General features: G+C 37.8%; 1 protein-coding gene across 1 annotated transcript in view; it reads right to left on the bottom strand.

Moving 5' to 3' along the window:
- casz1 (castor zinc finger 1) overlaps nt 1-12769 on the bottom strand; it is a 170982-nt gene that overhangs the window by 126983 nt on the left and 31230 nt on the right. The window contains exon 2 of the mRNA XM_065961737.1: nt 8499-8584. The gene's annotated coding sequence lies outside the window, so the exon portion shown is untranslated. The remainder of the gene's footprint in view (nt 1-8498; nt 8585-12769) is intronic.

Raw genomic sequence — 12769 nt, 5'->3', positions numbered from 1 at the left:
ATTAACCCAATGCTTAGTGTATGCTAATGATCAGATTTACTGGTAGTTATTGAAATCACAGCTGTTCTACATTCAAAGGTGTGCAAGGTGTACTGTATGTTTACTTCAGAGCACATCTATTGTTTCTCTGTATCTACATTGTATTTTAGTGGTGTACAAGTGTCCATTGGTGTTAAACTGTTTATCTGAGGTTTAAATAGATCTAGAAAAGATAGAAGAGAGAGAGACAGCAGAGAGGGAAAGTGAGTCTCTCCTCCCCATGATTCTTCATGTGGTTCAACTTCCCTTTAAGCATCACAAACAAGCCTCTGGAGTGATGTCAAGGAGGGAGGGAGGGAGGGTGGTTGTGGTGGGGGGTGCTGAGCCTGGAGAGAAAGCTGAGCGCAAACACAACAGCAACAGGAACCAACTTGAGCCATCTAAATTATTCATACAGCAGATGGATACGTTTCCCCAGGATTTCACACTAAAACACAGCTATTCAGCTTCCCCATGCGTTACTCTGTCTATTCAACGGACGGCGCCAGGAATCAAGATAAGTATCACTTTATCTAAAACGTTTCATGTCTGATTCATATCAACTTTGAAGAGTGGAAGCCCCTCGACACCGTGATCTCACGTTTGTTCTTTTCCACAGGCACAATGAAGGGGGAACATGTTCTCTTTCCTCTATCTTCAAAGACGTAGGCACTGCTATGACCTTGTGTGAAGGATATTATACAAATCAGAGGGTCCTTAGAGACGCATGTCATGTATATCACTGACTACACCTCGCCCGCCTGATGTGTGCTCGTAGGCAGCCCAAAGGTGTTGGGATCAAGAAGAAAATGAATGCCACAGTGGTATTTTTTTTTCTCATGGACCTTTACCTCCAAAACTGGCATGATCTTTTACATAAAGTGTTTTAAAATGTCATAAAAATGCATCTGTGTTTTTATCATTTTATATTTTCAATCCAAAATGGTGATGTGTGACTCTTCTATAAAATAGACAAAGTTTAAGGCTGAGATGCTCTCATGGCTTTCAGCAGTCAAGAAGATTAAGAATAAAATGGATTTTCACAGTTTGTCAAAAAAATCCAAATTCAGCAAAAATGTATTAATGCAACCATAATACAAACTATAATAGATAGCTGTTGGTAGATTTATGACTGAGCTTGCCAATAGAAGGATTATCTTTAAGTACACTCTCATGAGAAACATTTCTAACTTCTTACACAATGCATGCTTAAATACAAAGATACTTTTTTTTTCACAAGCTGAAGCTAAAAGTTCATAAAAGCCTGGAATAATAAAGATCTCTTTCCTCTGTCAGTAAAGGATCAAGCTTAGACATTAAACTTATTCAACCACATATATTGTGGTTACAGTGTTTCTCCTGCCACAGCTATAAGTGGGCAGCAAACTAATCAAAAATAATTTAGAACTAATCAACACCCACAATAATTACCATGTGGTATTTTGCAATGCACTCTGCCCCACCCCGTCAACAAATTTCAACTTTTAATCAAAACTGTCCTGCCTCATTTCATAGAAAGTAACTTCCTGTGCTGGGACTAGAAGGTTTGGATGACCTAAGTCCCTGGGGTGCTCCTCTGCCGTGCTCATCCATTTGTGAATGAAGATGACGACTCTTAAGAGGACAAGACATCATTAAGAGAATAAGTAGCCTTTCCAGCGGTCTTTTTGCACCACCCCCCTTTGGAAGTAATTTCGATGCATTTATACAGAACTGAAAGTGCTTGAGAGAGGGAGGGGCAGCCGTTTAATGGTCCAATAATGTCTTAGCCAAAGCATCGTTGTCCTCCCTAGATGGTACAAAAAAGTAACACACTGAGGCCGACCAGTTTGACGATTTAGGAGGCAGTTAAGGAGGAGTGTTTAAAAGAAGGAAGCACAGCAAGTTCATACATTCAGTAAAATGCAGCTATATACACAGTAAGGTCATGCAATATAACCACCAGAATGGATACATTATCCATATGAATGAATAAACCACAAGTCAATGTGTGACACTGAAACCAAAGATGGTCAAATTAAATTTATTTAAGTGGCATTTCTTATACTGCAGAAAAATATTGGGAAGACGAGAGAAAAGGTCAATGAAAAGCTGGATATCTCAGTATCAAGCTGTAAAGGGTGCCTTGGTAAACTCTAGTCATTTGTCTTGCTCCTTCCTTCCCCCTTTTTGCTCCTACGCTCACCTTTCAGGATACTACACCCACAAAGTGTTTGGCAAATACAGCAGGCCTTCAAGAAATCCCAGAAGCAGTAATACAAACTTATGCCAGAGGTAGATGAGGTGCAGGTGTGGTCTGCCTGGTACCACACGGGCCTTATCAAATACAACACACAATTACCCTATCATTGGACATTGGCACCTATAGATAAATGGGTTTCATAGTTAGTGACTTATAACTAAATGTCACATATCTATCTGTATTTAAAAAAAGACCACCCCAACAAGTTTAAACAAACCCTGCAGGATAATGCTGGCTCTCATAGGGGAACCAAAAGCTGATGGCTTTGAACAGGAGGGAGGTACTTTCAGCGGGGCTGCCCAGCATGAGAGATCCTGTATGTCTCACAGCTGAGCTTGTTTTATTGAAAGGTTGTTTGAAAGGCTCTGAACCCGAGACATCAGTGGTCATGTTTATTTGGCTTAAAGAGGAGCAGTATTCCAAAGCTCTGCTAAAAAGAACAGTTAAAATAGAGTATAGGAAAGAAAATGAGATGGGTCAGTGCCCACAACAACTTGGACACACACACAGCGAAGATTTGTAGAAATTAATAAAATGGCCTCAATATAGCTTCTATTACAGCCCTGTACAAATGTGCAAAGCACAAGCCTAGCTTAACTGCACCGTGAAAATAAGTGCCAAAAGCAGTGCTGTTATCAGGTAATGGAGTGAGAGGAAGAGAGAGGGCCTTAGTGAACTTGACACTCCCATTAGGCCTCTACTGGAAAGTGCAGTATTTGATCAGGAGATGGGAATTGAGCAAAAATGAACTGAAACTAGATCCCACATGACTTATTTTCCTGCTGGCTCTCAGCTTTAGGTGTCACTCAGACTTAATAAAGCTCTCTCATATTCATTTTATCACAGAAAATAGACTGTGCAAAAATAAAATCAGTCGGTTTTGCCTTAATGGAGCAAAGTAATGGGGAGGTGAAACTGACACAACACATTCTGTCCATAGTAATACTATCAAAATGAAAGCATATTCACTTCTGGAGTTTTCCAGGAATCAATTCAAACTGAATATTGCCCTTTTTCACAGACTTTATTTCATAATGGTTCCAACAAATACAGCACTTTGGCAATAGTCTGTCACCTCGGGTGATACCAACACAGCTATTTCACCCTATAGAGTTACAGTATTCTCTGGCCCACACTGAGCCTCCTCCACCAGCCTATAACTCTTATTTTATTTCCGCACTTTATACATTAGAGGTACATTACACCCATCCCCGCAGATAGGATGAGTCCACTTTTACACCCAGGTGTTACATTGCAAGGTTAGGTCATTTGGATGGCTATGACCTTTGATGACTCCGTCTTCAATGAAAATGATCTGGTGATCTCCACATTGACATGCATACAGATGCCCTTGTGCTGTACATTCACACTACGGTGATAAGGCCAGAGCAATTCACTCGGGAGACATTATGGAATTATTCATTTGGGGATTAGGAATTATAATTAGACCATAAGGCCACATTTTCCTGTCTTAGATAGGGGGGGGGGGAGTTGCATGATTTCCCACAGATAGGACAAAAAGATATCTTTACAAGAACTACATTTTCCTGCATCTTTCTCTTAGAATGACTACAGCAGAGCATATTGTTCATCATGTCATCATGTTTATAATTCCAGTCTTCTTCAGAGAATGCTTTACTTTTAAAGAAGTAATTAGATCCAATAAAGTGAGAGAAAAAAAATCCAACACTATGTCCCAAGTGTTTTGATATGCTATTAATTATTCTGAGGAAGACAGATGTAAAATTGTGTATGCCCATCAGCGCTAAGACTTTCTGAAGATTTATCATTCATGTAAATCATGAATAAAATATTTCCTTGTTGAGAGAAAATGCTACATCTGTTTGTTGCATCGTTTACACCCGATTGCAAGAAAATAAGCAAACAAATCTGACCTATTACAGCTTTTTTTTCCACAAAGACTGGACATACTTGTGACTTTTGAGGTTATTAGGAATATTTTACTCTGCATTATCACATTAAATGAGATGAAAAGATTATTTTAAAATCATATTGCTGCTTTATCATGACTTTATAAACCGCTAACAGATTTAAATGTAATCGATCAAAAGACAAATAAATGAACTCTGTTTTATGCATAGGAGGCACAGGCTTTTTCCCCTTATTTGTGTGAATAAATAAGTTCAAACAGACAAGCAAGTGCAAGAGTGTCATCGGGATCACGGACGAGGCGATGGTGGTGGCGGAGGTCGAGCCACAAGCCACCAGGACGGTAGCGTCTCCAATCGCCCCTGGCGACCATCACGTTGCCATGCTCCGGAACAGACAGGCCTGCTCGCACAACAGATGGAACTAATGATGCGAAACAAAAGAGATCATTTCACCGTGGTCCTCTAGGAAGCCACAAAGAGAGGCTTGGAAGTTTGAATGATGGGACCAGGGGACTTGCATGGGGTTAGATATGGGTAGCCTTTTTTTCCTGGATGTGCTCAGTTGAATAGGAAAAACAGCCTTTGATGTTTCTCACAGAAAGCGGCACATTAAAAAGACAAGTATAAAAAACTAAGAGATATGGTAATCAACCTTCAAGTTCTGCACACAATTCCCAATAGATCTGATTTTCTGGACTTCAATATCCTGATAAATATGAAGTCATATACGGGTCATCAAACTGATTATGCCAAATCGCCTTTGACTAGAAATGATGACCAAGACAATTTTTATAACTGTAGTTTCAGACGTGACTGTTCAAGTTTTGACTACAACTCCTTTGTCGATAACAAATCACGTTTAATTAATTGATTGCCCATATTTGAAAACCACAACGAAAACAAAATACTGTAAGAACAGTCATTCAAGTCTTTTGTTGGATCATCTCATCCATCTTGTTTCTGATAGCTACGTTATGTGTTTTTCATCTAGACACATAAAATGACTCTTTAAGGAAATAGAATGTCAATGCCAAATTCTAAGACGAACATAAAAAAGACTCCTATATAAAAACAGTCTTGTGAGCAAGGTTGTGAAACGTGTTCTAAAGTAAAGCTTTGTGTGCGCACCAATGTTTTTTACCACTGCGTTGAAGAACAGTTGTAAACGAACTGCTGTGTCCTGAACTGACAAAAACAAATCAAATTTGAGCTGAGGACATTTGCATATCCTAAGGGACAGGATTAGATTTAGAGGTCATCTCTTACGAGCCAGTCCTCTGCAGACGCCAATGTAATGTTTCTATGTCAAGTGCATTCAATTGCAGCCTATGTGAGCTCAGTCTGTTTTTCAACTCAGGCAGTCAGAGAGAGGGAACACAGCTCTTTAAATACAGTGTGTGAACTGAGAGAAGTCAAACACCTTGGGATGGGATTTAACCAGGATGGAGCGAAGTGGAGCCCAATCCATACCAATCCACACATTGAAGGGATCACTGGGAAAAGTTCAGCTCTGACACTGACACAAACAGCGGAGCAAGGCCTGTATTAAAGTCAGGTTAGCAAAGATAACACTATCAGCCTGATCCCCATGGGTACCAAATGCCGGGCCTTGCTGGCAAATAAAGCTACAGTGTCTTGACTCCTTGGCACATTAGCTCTGATTACAATGACCTTCATTATATCAGCTACCCTTATTACAACACGTAGAAGGCGCTTCTCCCCTGGGCAAAGCACAGTGGGGGAAAGAGTAAAGGAAAGCGGTGAGATTCACTAGTAATGCATGGGCTGTGAAAACCAGCTTTAAGACCCACACTGTAATGTACAATTAGTAACAGGGAAAAGACTTGTTCCCAGTTGCTGACTAGACAATTGACTTGTTGAATTGAGAACTATGAACTATGATATTTTTTTTATTTGTATTAAAACTATACAGTGTTGAACTCTGGGTTTTAAAAGTTCAGTTTATTTTATTTTTACAGTAACGGTAACAAGTGAGTGTAAAGTAATGTAATTTATCAAAACTAAAAACACTGCTGCTTCCTACAGCACAGATAACATCACTATAACACTATAACTTAGAAGGTTGTTTTCCTCCTCACCATTAAATAAGCATTTACCAAAAGAAACACAAATAATGAATACCATCAGGGTTGGAAGTTAAGCATTGGTCGATCACTGGGGCAACCAAATACCAAAAATCATGTGATGGCCCATTAGGGACACTACGTTTCATACTCCTAACAGTCTGAGGCAAAACAAAGTTACAGTTCCAAAATAATCTTAATGTGTGCAGGTGTAAATAAAACACCAGAACAGCAAGTGGTCCTTATTTTTCTGTTTTTGATGTTTTTTGGCTTTTAGAGAGGAAAAACTTTCCCCACCATTTCTTAACTCCTGTTGTCACTAAAGCATATGGACCACTAGACTTTGAGCTGAAGTAATAACTTTGTCAAGTCAGATCACAGGAATGACCAATATATACTTGAAACTAAAACAAATCCCATGCATTTTCAGACAGGTTTCTGGTGTTTGAATTTTCTTAAGCAGCTAGTACTGACTCAGGCACATTGATTAGAGACAGGAGGCTAATGAAAGTGGAGTTAAGAATATTTAACAGCCTTTTAGTATTGTTCTTGCTTAATCTTTGGAGCACCAAAACTGTACTTCTGCCACCATATTGAAGGGCTTTATTAATTTATGTTTAAAGGTAGGGCATTAACAAAACAAAAAAAAAAACATGCTTGCCTATTGAATGTTAGAGATGAGACAATAAACATTCTGAACTCAGTCTCCAAAACATTCAGACTGAACTGCAAGAAGTGCCCACAAATCGTCTACATCAAGACGTTCAGACGAGCACGAACAGCTCCTTCTACATGATCAAAAGTACAATTCTCCTACTTTAGTTTAAAATATTTAGTTTGAAAACCTTACAGTTATTGAAGCTACCTGTTTGTATGTAAAGCCAGCACAAAGTTAAAAATAATTTATTTGGAAGAATTTTAATTATAAAAAAAGCTTTTAAAGCCTTAAACATAATACCAACAACAACAATAACAATTATGAGTAAAATAAATATCGGAATCAGTATCGATATTGGTACCAATGTATTGGAATTGGATTGGAACTGAAAAAAAGTGGATCTCTATTGAATGATTTACCATTTCATGTCCCATGTGCACATACAAGCCCTGATTATTATGTAACAATATTGTTAACCCCAATTTCCTTTCCAGCCTGCCCCTTCACAAGCCACATTGTTAGCTTGAGCAAGCTCTTGGCCAACGTTACCACTATGCTGCTGGCTTTCATTCAGTCGGACCACCCTGCATGCAGGGATATTCTCTTCCACAGTACTGCTCATCCCTCCTTCAGAACCCCTGCTGTGCATCTCACCCTCCCTCTTAGCTGGCAGGTGACTCTAAATAACAGACATTGCCCTGAGAGAGCCACTCGGTCGCATTCACTTAGCACATCCAACACATCCTAACACGGGATGAACTGAGCTGTGGGGGTTCGGAGGACCATCCCTTCAGCCAGCAGGAGGGTGTGATGTTTGTTTTTGTGCTGAGTTACAAAGGGGAACAGAAGGGGGGATGCCAATCAGCTTGTTTTGGATTAAGAACAAATCAGGAGATTTTAGGAATTACAGCAAGTTGAAAACAAGAACACCTGTAGGAAGCACAGGATAACAACCAGTGAGTAACACACAGTATCACTCTCAGCCTCTCATACACATATCTGTTTAAGTACCACTCATGGCAAAGAGTAGATCAAAAACAAATACTATAAAAAAGGATTATAGCCAAGAGTGCACTTAACAGAAACAGAGTTTAAGCCATGTTGATGCCAAATGACAGTATTTTAAAAGGGGAAAATGAAACTGTAACTTAATTATGGATTTATAATGAGCTGCTGCACCTCTGCCAAAAACAAGTCCCATACCAAAGCAAACAGGCACCTGTCGAGTGCTCTCTGCTCAAGGGTTTTCACAGATTAATTAATCTAGGCCTTTGGGTATCATGACTTGTGTGTGTTGCTTGTGTGCATGCTTGAGACAATTAAGCTGTGCAGAAAACAGAGGCGCAACTTCAACATGGAGCAGAGGCGCACCAATACTGCACATTACGAGCCACGGCATGTGATTTTAAACTAAAGTTGACAATCTAGTTATTTATTTCAGAATGACAGAAACACAAAGTTTAAAAAAAAAAAAAAAAGCGTATACATTTTTTTGCCATAAAATTAAGTTATAAATCACTTAAGATTTCTCATATTATTGGAATACCAATTCTGTCTCCATTTCTACTTTATACCATTAAATAAACAAATATGTTCAAACTCACCATACTGTTGAAAAGACTGTCCTGGGGAAGAATACACAGAGGAGTTACGGCCTCTTAACCAAGCTCACTCCACTGCCATCTGATTCCTGTTAATAGACATAAAACACATGTTTACCATCAATAAACGCTTATTTCTAATGATACATTTGAACAACAACATTTTTTAATTTATTCAAGAACATTTTCTTATGTCAAAAAGCATTCTTTCTACATGCAAACACATTGGTGTTAAATCTAGAAGTCCTTCAGAGAAAAGGAAAAAAAACACTCTTTTCATTTCACATTTTTGTCTGAAGCTGTTTCAAGTCAAAGTAATAAGGGAGGCTTCTTCTTCATGACACGTCATCTTCAACAATTGTTATGTTGACATTGTGTGTTTCTTTCAATCAAGACAACTCTCTCCAAATAACTCAAATCTTTCTTTTCTGTTTGACAAATCAAGTTAAGGATTTAGCAGAAACACTCCAGACAGAGCAGTGATTCTCTACAGCGGAAAATTCAACCGAATAACAGATTTATTCTAAAGAGAAGGCAAGCTAAGTGTTTGTTTGTTCATCTCAAAATGTAAATGACTGTGACAATAACTTATTGATATAAATACAACAGAAATAATTGGTGACTAAAATGAATTAGGACAAAAGTATGAAATTCTTATGACTGCTAATTACTGGTTTGAATGAGCCTGATAACTAAAGAGAAAAGGTATTAAATACTATAACTATTACTATTGCTAATTACATTTCCAATTATGTCACTAATGAGAATGGCTTAATTATCAGCGCATTGAATAAATAAGAGTTTAGCGTTGTAGCCTTTGTGATGGAGATGGTGATGTGGTTACAGCAACAAGAGCAAGTTCTCGGACCAAAAACACGCGATAGAAACTTTCACAGAGACGTTGACATTTTGTTTAAATAATGAGGATTTTTTTTTTTTTAAATATGGATAATAATTGAAGTCGACCATGGCCTCTTAATCAAACAACTTATTTAGTAAGAAATTCAAAAGATCTTTAAAGTGTTTGAATATGAGAGAGACACAGAACAGAGAGCAAGAACAACTGAAACTCTTTAAACATGGAGGCTGAATTTGGGATTTGATCTACTTCATAAAATGTTATGTGTCTTTCAAAAAATTACAAAATGTGCCATTTTAGAGACAAAAACCCAACTCTAAAGTGCAGTGGTCTTGGATTTGACAATAAATCATGCACTGATGCATCCAGTAAATGAACTGCTTGATGATGGCTAAACACTTTAAGACGCTGTCTTAACACCCCTTCTCACTGATCCCCCAAACAGCCTAACGGCGTCTTTTCCTCCACGAGGAGAACTGGGCCCACATGGCTGTCAAAATAATGTTGTATCACACTCCGAGACTTTCAAAATGCTGTTGATATTTCTGAATTCCTTAAGGGCGTAGCTCTACCTTTATGAGAGCGGAAGTGCAGCCGAGGACCATGTCTGAGTGCCAAGTAAAGGCACGATGGATTAGAGTCATATCTTCCACATGGCTGCTTCCTAATCCTACCATCTGAGGTAAACACAGGACCAGGTGAGGCAACACGCCTGTCTCAGACACCTCTGGAACACAGAGGGATCTCCTCCGAAACACACAAAAATAGTATGGAGCACTATAAATTTGATTTAACAGCCTATTGCTGTTTTTTTTTAATACAGTAATGATTCAAAAACTCTTACAAAAACTTCACATTTGTTGTTCTGTACACAGATATTTTGGTAGATTATGCAAGAAAAAGGTATTTTTCTGGCACATATTTCAAAGTGTTGAAAGGATCAGCAAAGTTTGGAAACTACACAGAAAAGCTATGTGGTTTAAGTAATTATGCTTACAGCAATAACTCAGAACACTCTAGATAAAAAGATAGTCAACGGTTTGTGCAAATAGATGGACACCTGAACTTTAACATTACAGATGACACAATTGTTATGTTATTTCTTGTTTGAGAGTTTGAATTTGAGTTTGAAGAGGTCCTTGACTTGTGCTAAACTCGTTCACCCTTTCATGAAGATTGGGCCAGAGGTGTTTCTGTAATTCTGTGCACAAACAGCCAAACAACCATCTCACAAAACATATCCTCCTTTAAAGAGGTAATAACTGCTTTAAATCAAAGCAGAAAAAAGAAACATTTCTTTGAAAGTACGTAGTTAACATTGATTCAGGTAATTCATGCTTACACTTTTCTTGTAACGCACGCAATCTGTCCTCAGATCAGAACCTGAACATCTGGTTCACCTCTTTGTGTTTTCCATGTTTCAAAAAGGGAGCAATAAGGTGATACTTTTGTGTGTCACTGTGGAGGAATGTTGCCAACTTTGGTTTCAAAGTCTCTCCCTCTCAGCTCAGAGGCAGGGCAAAGAAAAGGAACACAAATAAAAACAGAAGAGAAGCATTCAATGGGTGTTTTCAGATGGGGCAGATATTTCTGAAATATTTAGAACACTATGCAAAAACAGGTTTTGATTTGTTACGGCAAGACGTTTTCAATACATTTTTTACACATGACCGCACGACTTGGAAAAAATGTGCACACCCATGAAACAGGTTCTTAGGGCAAAAAAAGACCAACAAGAGTCATGACTTTTTTTCCAGTAAACCGGGTATTTTCTATATTTGGCTCAGATGTGTTGTTTCCTTTAAGGTGAAAACTTCTGGGAATGGAAATCACAGAGTGGTTGGCCATGCTACAAAGACTTCAACAGGATATGACAATTACAGATTTTGTATTGTATTGAAAAGGCTAAACAAATATTTCATTGAAGAACATATGGGGTTTGAAACATACACATATGTCTGAATGTTAATAAATGAGTAAACACAATAGTTCTTTACAAGTGTTTTACTTGTGTAGTCAAATGAATAATGTGGAAGAAACATGTTGCATACAATTGAAATACATTTTGCAAATCACTTTCTATTGTATTCTATTTCAACTGTTTCAACCGTTGTTTTTTCTGCTGCCTCTTTAAAAAAATGTTTAAATCAAACAAGGTATACCAAAGCACACAGTTATACTATAAACATAACCTTGAGCCAAGCTACTTGTGAAATCCTTGTCAGAACATGTGAATGAGGGAAGGTTCTGAAAAAGTGCATATTTTGATTTAGGTGATAAAACAGCAAACACAGGTGCTGAGGTGTGTTAACTGTTCAGTGACTGTGAATGTCTTGGCCCATGAAGCCAATAGATCAGAAGGCATTTCACCTTCTAAGACATTTACATAGTGTAAAGTTTTCTCTCATTGTTGCCAGTGATGTCTTTATTAACTTAGACCGAGGATAAAGTGTGTTTCTTTTTACACAAAGCCTGAACAGTCAGTGACTTTTATGTTATCAGCACATTTCTTGTTTTAAAAAGTCAAGCAGTATACAAAGGAATCCTTAAGCTATGGTACAAAATTATCAATGAAATCTGATTTTATGTATTCCAAAAACATATATATAAACAGCTGAGGTTTTGAAAGTTACGCAAAGCTGTTAATTTAATAAAGCAAGTGCGAGGCAAAAAGTGAACCTGAATAGTGAGATTTTCTGAGGTTATGTTACCAACAGTTGCCCTCGGGCATGAGAATGAGATAAATATACTGTAAAACATACACACCTTTGTCACGCAATGTGACTTGAACAAAAAGGCATTCAGATTCATCATTACCCGTCCCATAAATGCAATGTGCAGCTGGCCCACCTTACTTTGTTATGTTAGATTTTTTTTTATTCTTGAGTCTTGCTGACAGAAATATAGCCAGCTTTTAAAGATGCTCACCCATTCTATAGTGATGTGAATTACTGTCTTATTAGAAATTGCCTGAGTGCTTGAGTTTTCAGGGTTTATTCATTGTGGGTTATAGACACTGCACATTTTTTATCAATGCAGATCTGTTTTATTCATTTTTTATGAATGCTTTCAAAGACTTTGAACCACTGTTGGATTTACTCCAGCGTGTGTGTTTGTGTGTCTTCTTTTAACCCTTTTTTCTGTGCTCTTAACTCATTTAGTTAAAATCAAGACAAATTAACTTTTGCATCTACATACTTTGTTTAAATGTCTAATTCAGTCTGCTCTGACTGCTCACATTTCATTTCATTTTCTCAAGGCAAAAAGGGGCCATGTTCTAACAATTAAGTGTTGCACTCCTACAAAAGTGTCAAACTTGAAATCTTTTTTTTTTTAAGAATAAAAACTGTGGTACAAAACCAGATTTTTTTTTGTACCACAGTTTCTTTTTCCTTGTCAAAATCTACTACATGAT

The sequence above is a fragment of the Labrus bergylta genome, chromosome 12, assembly GCF_963930695.1.
Source record: "Labrus bergylta chromosome 12, fLabBer1.1, whole genome shotgun sequence".
NCBI lineage: Eukaryota > Metazoa > Chordata > Actinopteri > Labriformes > Labridae > Labrus > Labrus bergylta.
This window is presented reverse-complemented; position numbering and strand designations above follow the sequence as displayed.